Raw genomic sequence first — 6,069 nt, forward strand, 5'->3', positions numbered from 1 at the left:
CTGTAAACTATCTTTTCCCGAACCTTAGAGAAAAGGCAGTTTGGCTATGGGCCTGTAATTTGCGAACATCGTGGGATCCAGATCCTACTGCATGTTTAAAATTTACTGGGACCACACCTGAGGACAGACTGCTATTGATAAGTGAACAGTTGGCTCTCCAGTTAGCAAGACTTCTTTAAGGAGTCGAGGAGGGATAGCATCGTTTGAAAAACCAGAGGCCTCCATAGAGACAGTCTGTGGGGCTTGAATGCCAGTCAATAGTCTTAAGTAAAACACAAGGCTTGTGGGAATTTAACAGAGTAAAATCCAATAAGTGTTTTCTCTTAATATCTTATACAGTTATTTGATAACTATACCAGCAGTTCTTTATCATATAAAAAGACACCTACAGTTAGTGTTTTAACACTGGCGTTCAGCCCTCAAGTTGTGTCATTCAGCCAGGGCTCAGATTTAGCGTTAAGCTACTTGGTTTTTAACGGCCCCACAAAGTCTAAAACCATTTGGCAGGTGTTGTGAAACCAACAGCTGTGCTCCTCTGTGTCTTTAGACTCAGGAATGACCTTACTTAGATCAGACACAGCTGAAAAGTGAACAGCAGTAGAGGGGTTAATACTGCGACAGCACCGAGCAGCAGCAGAAGGTTTAACTGTATTAGGCTACAGGCCAGAGCAACCTCAAATGAAACAGGCATGTGGTCAGAGAACACAGCATTTCCAATTTCTAAGTTAAAAGCAGGTATAAACCATATAATTTAACAAGATCCAATATGTGCCCCTGTTCCTGGGTGGGACCACTCACAGACTGTGTACGATTAAGAGTCACCAAGATCTAAAAAGTCATTAGCCAGCACCTTATCAGGACAACATACAGGGATGTTAAAATCACCCACAATTAAGACTCTGTGATCCTGTAGGAGGGTGGGTCCGGGGCCCGGCAGAGGTGAGCAGGTATTTAAGACCAAAACAGCCATCTTGACAAGTCTTGTAGTAAAACAGTACAACAAGTATAACGGTGCCTAAAGTGAAGGAAAGCTTTCTGTAAAAGAGTGGAGTGTACTGTGTTAGCGTGCAGAATGCAAGGCTTACTGTTATCTTAATAGCTGAAAAAAATAAAACTATTTCTTGTTAGGGCACATATGGATTAAAACAATAAAATAGCATGCTCTACTTTGCATTTCCTGTTAGAACTATAGGAACAAAATCTGAGTGAGAAGAGGATTCAGAGATTTGTCTGTTAGATCTTAAACTGAAGTGAGAGGTTTCGAGTCCAGGTTGTCACAGGTAAATGAATCATGTTTATAAGATTTGGTTGAGGGCTAAAATGTTAACATTTGGTTAAATTTGTGGTGACAACTCTTGTACATATTGATGATTGTGATTCTAACCCATAAGATCAACTAACAATCTTTAGACGAGATCAACCACATCATACAGTTGTCATATCAGCTTTTAATACATATGAAGACAATGAGGCATAGCTGAATGCTCACCAAAAAGCTAGTGGATAGAGTGCTCTATTGGCATGATATGACTATGACAACATTTACAGTCTGGACCTTGAATTGTCCCACCATTATTCTTAGATAAGAAATAATCAACTTTGTAAGGTGAAGAGCAAACTCTCCAGCTCGAGGTATAATTATTTCCTTTGCAGATTTTTCCTTAGTGACACTTTCATTATCATTTGCAGACACTCAGGTCTAGGTGTCTGTAAGATAGAATTTCTTCCTGAAACTTGGTGGAAATGGAGCATTAGTCACCAATTTATTCAGCTGAGGATAATGAAATATATGCAGATTATGAACTGTGTAATCCCTACTGTTAACAGAAGTCTGGTGTTCCAAGGTATACATTATTTCACTAAACCCCAATCCTCGCTATTGAGCTCTGTCCCAAGCTGAATAAACACACACCTTGCAGCTGCCTTGTCGAGGTGGTTATAGACCCTGGCTTATTCCACTATCTGACAGCTACCTTTAGAGCTAACTAATAGCCCTGCTACCCACCTTTAATTGGAAATCTATGACTGCAGTTATTTTAGAGCACAGCTGACAAGCACAAGTCTCCACGTTTATGTATTATCAAACTGCAAACAATCAGTTACACATAGACAGGACCTGATATTTCATGGGCAAAGCCTTTATCAATACATTAGCAGCCTGAGAGGATGGGACTGAAGAAGAAGAAGTGGGGACCAAATGGTGGAGTGCATCAGATGAAAGCACTTCTTTTGCCCAGGCACTGCAGCATAGCTTTATTATTTGTTGCTTGTGTTTTAGGTTAAAAGACAAAGACTCTCAGGAGTTTCCAGTTAGCTGTTCCACACCCAAAGTACGGATCCCTCTAAAAAGGTACACTCACCTTGTATAAAAAAGCAAGATCATTTGTTTTGAGAATATGCCTCATTTTCAAACATTCTGTACTCCAATTTTAGACTTGCTTTTACGTGGTTTGTTCCAAAACCTTGCATTCATAGCGTAGCTTTCGGAAATGCACAAGACAATCTGATTAGGCTGATCATATTGAGTGTTCTCATATTAAAGAGGTAGATGCAGGGTACTCAGCACTGTTTTGTTTTGAAGAGAGGTGTTTTAGACGAGTGATTCTCATTTCGATTCGCTTAATTCAAAAGACAAATACAGTAGCTCTAATCTACTGTATGTGCCCTTGACTAATTTGATAATTAAGAGAGAACTGCAACTGCACTATTCTAAAATCATCCACTCGTTCAGTTATCTGTACCACATGTGACTGAGGCATGAAAATGATTGTAGATTAGTTATACAGTTTTAAAATTGATGATAAAAGGTTGTGCTTAAATCATCATAATATATAAACAAAAATGGTGGTTGAAAGAGGAACTAATATATGGTCATAAGGTCACAAAAGCAGGAAGTAAATGGCTGTAATACTCATAAATTATGAAACCATCATCTAAACATTAACAGTTTGTGAAGAAACTTATTGCAGCAATATCCAATTTTATAGAGTAAAATATAAAAAGGTCTTTGATTTCATATCACAGCATTTTGGGTCTTTGCATTAAGGGAAAAAATGTGATCACCAGAATGAGGGCTGTTATTAAAGAACCTTATGTGTCCGTGTGTGTGATTGTAGGTGTTCTACATTAATCACCACAGATGACAGCAGGTCACCTGTGCCTCAGTGCGGGTTGTGAGGAAAGATCAGTAGGTGGTTTGGCCCAACTTTGTGATTTAATGCAGTGTGGATAGGGACTTTAACCTAGAGCATATACAGAGTGCCAGCTTGGAAACCTGTAAAGGCTCACAGTTATATGTGAGTAGGTGTGTTTTTAAGATTTTATGATTTAAAGCAGTGGTCTTAGTGGCCAATTAATCAAATGAATATATCCCTATGAGAAGGACTTATGGATGTTCAACCCTGGGACACAAGATGTAGAACAAAGACTGTGAACTCATTAAAAGCCGTCTTGTTTTAGCAAAATAGTCCATCTTTTTCTTTTGTCTATTCAAATTTGATCTTCTAACAACGATTTACTCGCAAATGACAAGGCCAAGGTTTCAGAATGACATAACCAACATTCCAGAACCCATGTTAACATTAGGTCATCATTTTTATTTATTTATTTATCTAACTTGAAAATGCAGTTGGTCAGCAGGGGCATGCACATCTGTCAGGTTGCATGAAGATTTTGAGACAGGATTGATGGTGAGTGAAGAATTAGCATAGTAATTGATAATTACTCAAAGATCAGTGGGACCATTGTTTCTTAGACGGCTCAACATGTTTTCCCACAGGTTTAGGTCAGCTCTAAAAGGAGAAACATAATTGAGTGCCTTGTGGCTTAATTAACAAGCTTGCTCTAATTACAGAAAAATGAATGAGGGAAAAGGGCCAAAGACACATGCATACTCACCAATTGTTTTTCTTTTATGGTACCATAAGTCACCTTTGAGCATAAGCAACTATTTGTCAAAGGCATTTCTGAGGATTGAATTTGCTAATAACAGAGAATTTTTAATACCGAATGAGAAGATTATCAAGTGAACCCTATAACTGGATAGTTGTTGAATGCCAGCAGTTTGTGCCTCCTCCGTTTTATTGGCAGATTAAAGAAGAAAGTGTTAAGAAACCTCTTTGACATTGACAAAGTTGATCACTGGTAAACTGAGCTGCACTGCTAACAAAGTGATAATTGTTTAACTTTGCAAAAGTTAAAATGGTTGCAGTAAAACTTTATTCAGTCTGCACAGCTGACACTGGGGTCATAATTATGCTGCTCCAAATAACGGTCCTTTATTTTATAGTTTATTTAAACTGTGCAGCATATTTGAAGCAACTTTTGAATTGTTACTGCTAGGATCAAAGCAAAGACAATGCAGCTCAGTAGTTTCAAAAGGTGGCAGTAACAGGCTACTTGTAAAAGTTCCTAAGTGGAAAAAAAAACTTTGTGGAAGGGGATACACACAAACAAATTAACCTTGGCTCTGCCTTTTTTCAAGACTGAGAGAGTTCTTTAACTATTCTTTAATTTTTTTTCATGCCAGTGAGTAATCGCCATGTTTATTTGCTGGAGGCTCATACAACTGATTGTTCGAGTTTGTAAAATGTATGCAACATTAAAACTGAGGCGGAGAATGTACTTGTTTTTAACAACATATTTGTAATGATAATGAATGTTGGTTGTGGATGTTGTAAAAAATAAACACATTCATATTATGCAGTGTAAAGGTGATCAATAGAGGCAGTGTAAGTGTAAGCTTCCTTTGAGCTACAAGTGGGTAGGCTTTTTCAGAGGATTGATAATGCTCCAGATTGATTCACGCAGACCAAATAGAGTTTGCTTACGCACAGAAAATCAAAAAGTTTTGCAATGACGATGACAGTTCTCCAGTTTTTACCAAGTCATTGTTTTAACCATGACAATGTTTCATCAAAGCAGATTTTCATAATTATTATTGCCTAGTAGTCATAATGATTAATAATGAATAGATTGTATTCTGTGGATAATATCAACCATCTTCCTCGTAATTTTGTTTGCCTGTTGTGCCTCATGTTACTACACTTTTTGCAACGCTGATGTGTCTTTTCCACCATTCTTCATCGCCTTGTGCCACATTCATTTGCCTGGCTTATAAGAAATAAGCCAAGCAAATGAATGAAATGATAAACCTCTGAGTCTGATGCCCTTGGTTTGATTCACCTTCTATCATACCAGTGCTTCTTGTCTGTGATCTAATCTGGCAGAGGTGTTATCAAGCTAATGACAGACACAATTTCCTCTTCCTTTAATGCTAGGAAATAATGCCATCCCATCAAATGTGAGTCAGATGAAAGTGAAACCTCAGTGCAGATAAAAGATGAGAGGAAGATGATGCAGCTGTTTGTCAACTAAGGATGGGGAAGCCTTTCGATCTTTCTTATCTCTGCCTCTCTTCTGGACATGTTTGTTCTTCATGTGCCCGCCTCTGCCTCTGATGTCAGATGGAATGAAACCTGGATGCTCGTCATAAGGATCCAGGAGACTGTCGGAGTGCACGCCAGGGCCTCCCATGCATTCAATTTCCATTTCAAAGCCATATCCTTTTACTGTTATAATTCCATCTAAGGCAATTGTTAAATGAACATTCCTAACTGCTGACTACAACAAAGATATTTTTAAAAAAAGAGAGGGAGATGTATGCATTAGCAATGAAGTGGAGAGAAGGTAGTGAGGATGCGATCAAAGGTATGGTAATGCCTATGGAAAAAAGGATGGGAACGTGCAGAGCCTCTGGAATAATGGGGTGCAGGGGAGAGACTGAGCAACTGAAAAGGATGTCTTTTGGGAAAGGTGTGTGGAGGAAGCCAGGCAGGGAAACGTAGAAGAAGGTATTTATACAGTTATCTTGCACTGCAGCTATAGATAGGCTGCATTAGAAATCACCTGAGAGAAACAGTCCTCCTGTGAGCAGGCACCTGGGAGCTTTTCAGCTATTTTATTCCCTTTTGTATAAGCTGCAACCACTTTGAGCATGCAGTGCAAGTACAGTTTATAATGTCTAAGATAAATCACTGACACACTCCTTTCAGCAAAAGCAGATTACAA

The sequence above is a fragment of the Leuresthes tenuis genome, unplaced genomic scaffold, assembly GCF_036924035.1.
Source record: "Leuresthes tenuis unplaced genomic scaffold, fLeuTen1.0.hap1 SCAF_18, whole genome shotgun sequence".
In the NCBI taxonomy this organism is placed as follows: Eukaryota; Metazoa; Chordata; class Actinopteri; order Atheriniformes; family Atherinopsidae; genus Leuresthes; species Leuresthes tenuis.